We start from the raw sequence: 2696 nt of genomic DNA, 5'->3' as shown, positions 1-2696 counted from the left end.
TATGGAACTTATCTTATGAACTTATGGACGTACCCATAAAAAATGAAATGGTTAGTAGTCCCGCGAACCTCAAGTTAGTATATTTAATTTTTGACAGGGCTGAAATGATTAAACGTAACCCGTATAATCTGTCTGATTAGACCACGATGTTTTCCATGCAGAGCAGGGTTGTTCTTTAATCTTTAAAAGCAATGTCCTCTACTGTTTGCAAATAATGAATCTTATTAACCGGTTATCGGTGTACATGAAATGTGAGTGATTATCCCCTTGACTTTTTTTCATGCCGACCCATTAGCTATTTAATCTTTTAAAACGATGCCCTTTTTGAGCGCTTGCTGAAATTAGGAAACCTAGCCATAATCGGTGTACGGGAAATCTGATTGGTTAGCCCCTCGAGGTTTTCACGCCGCTTTTGTTGATTCAGAACTGACAGTGACATGTTTCGGCCTATTTTCTACTTTTGGAAGAGAAAAACCTTAGAGAAACATAATATAATCTGAATAAAAGCTTAGGGGGTCGCGAAGACCTAGGTTGGATCAAGAGTTGAAAATCAAAAAATATCTCGCCCTAACGCACTCATGTAATAATAACAACTTGCCAACGTCATTGGTCAAAGCACGTTGACGCGAATTGAGATACAATTATTAGGGATTTAGGAATTACCGCCCTCTTTTCGGAGAGTAAGCATTGTCAAGGCTGCGGATAGCGATCACGGACGGGAAATATCAGCCACTAACAAGGCACGCGCCGCTCACTGATAGGCAGTGTTGGGCACATTTATTTCGATATATCTTTTTACCTATCAAAATATTTTTGTTTTCGCCCCTATCAATTTTTTACCTATCAAAATATTTTTATTTTCGCCCCTATCATTTTTTTACCTATCAAAATATTTTGGATTTCGCACCTATCAATTTTTTACCTATCAAAATATTTTGGATTTCGCACCTATCAATTTTTTACCTATCAAAATATTTTGGATTTCGCACCTATCAATTTTTAACCTATCAAAATATTTTGGATTTCGCACCTATCAATTTTTTACCTATCAAAATATTTTGGATTTCGCACCTATCAGTTTTTTACCTATCAAAATATTTTGGATTTCGCACCTATCAATTTTTTACCTATCAAAATATTTTGGATTTCGCACCTATCAATTTTTTACTTATCAAAATATTTATATATATTTATATTTATATATATTTATATTTATATTTATATTTATATTTATATTTATATATATTTATATTTATATATATTTATATTTATATATATATTTATATTTATATATATTTATATATATATTTATATATATATTTATATTTATATTTATATATATTTATATTTATATATATTTATATATATTTATATTTATATTTATATATATTTATATATATTTATATTTATATATATTTATATTTATATTTATATTTATATATATTTATATGTATTTATATATATTTATATATATTTATATATATTTATATATATATATATATATATTTATATATATTTATATTTATATTTATATTTATATATATATATATATTTATATATATTTATATAAATATAAATATAAATATAAATATATATAAATATATATATATATATATTTATATTTATATTTATATTTATATATATTTATATTTATATATATATTTATATATATTTATATTTATATATATTTATATATATAAATATATATAAATAAATATATATATTTGTAAAGGAGTAGTCTACGTACGTTGTAAAAAGTGAATTCTCGCAGATTCCGGGTTAGAGCTCTGAGACCTAACCGAGGCTCTTTTTTTCGGCCGCTAAAATTTAGAGATGGGCCGATACCGATGCCATATCGGTATCGGTACCGATATTTGGCATTAAACGATATATCGGTATCGGTTATAAATGAACCAATATTTCTACCCGATATTTTTTAAAGAAAATAAATACTTACGTTGAGAGTAGATGGTGCCATGAGACCTAAACTCTGAGACAGCACAGTTTTTCATCTATTTTTGGATAACGTTACTAGTGTCCAAACTGTATTTATCGTATGATAAGCCAGTTTTATAGTTTCAAGTACCGATATTGGATCGAGAATCTTCTATAGAGATGGGCCGATACCGATGCCATATCGGTATCGGTTTGATATCGGTTTAATCAAAGGATCGGGTAAAATATCGATATCGGTACGTATCGGTTTCCGAAGTATCGGATCATATCGGTATCGGTACGTATCGGTTTCCGAAGTATCGGATCATATCGGTATCGGTACGTATCGGTTTCCGAAGTATCGGATCATATCGGTATCGGTACGTATCGGTTTCCGAAGTATCGGATCATATCGGTATCGGTACTTATCGGTTTCTGAAGTATCGGATCATATCGGTATCGGTTTAATCTGGTATCGGCCCATCTCTACTAAAATTTACTCTCGCGTGAGTCGCGACGGCGCGAGTCGTTAGGCTTAGAAATTTGAAACTTGGTTTTTTCTCTCTCTAACGTCAGTGATGACGTACTTGCGCACCGCTGATGCGTAGTAGCTACTAGTCGGCCTCGGGTAGATCTCTCTCTCCAGACGGCTAAATGGAGACCTCTCCGTAATACCTTTGGCCGCTCCTCTATATTCCTCCTCCCTGGTTCGTAGACCATCTTATGACCTACCGCTGCTGTATACCGGGAAGAGGGAAGGA

The sequence above is a fragment of the Phalangium opilio genome, unplaced genomic scaffold, assembly GCF_054372755.1.
Source record: "Phalangium opilio isolate 3A_F unplaced genomic scaffold, DU_Popi_V2 ptg000059l_1, whole genome shotgun sequence".
NCBI classification, from domain to species: domain Eukaryota; kingdom Metazoa; phylum Arthropoda; class Arachnida; order Opiliones; family Phalangiidae; genus Phalangium; species Phalangium opilio.
The sequence above is the reverse complement of the archived record's forward strand: the minus strand, read 5'-3'. Positions refer to the sequence as shown.